We start from the raw sequence: 310 nt of genomic DNA on the forward strand, positions 1-310 counted from the left end.
ATTTTTAAGGCTCAACCAATTCAAATCACTATTTCACAAATCTCAAGACAAGGAGAAAGACAGAGAAAACTACTCAGAACTCATGGGAAGACACAACAAAACTCGGAATTCATATATAAAAATGAAGTCATACAAACTACAACATGTGAATAACACTTATCTCTAATTCTCCCCAAGCAAACTCCTCTAAGTTCCTCTGAATCTCTTCCTTTCTTTACAACACACAAAATTCCTCTTCGAAGCTGCAAAGAGGAAGAAATCTCTCACTTTCCCTCCACTCTTACAATCTCTCAAAGAATTCCTCACAATT

The sequence above is a fragment of the Phalaenopsis equestris genome, unplaced genomic scaffold (genome assembly GCF_001263595.1).
Source record: "Phalaenopsis equestris unplaced genomic scaffold, ASM126359v1 Scaffold000767, whole genome shotgun sequence".
NCBI classification, from domain to species: Eukaryota; Viridiplantae; Streptophyta; class Magnoliopsida; order Asparagales; family Orchidaceae; genus Phalaenopsis; species Phalaenopsis equestris.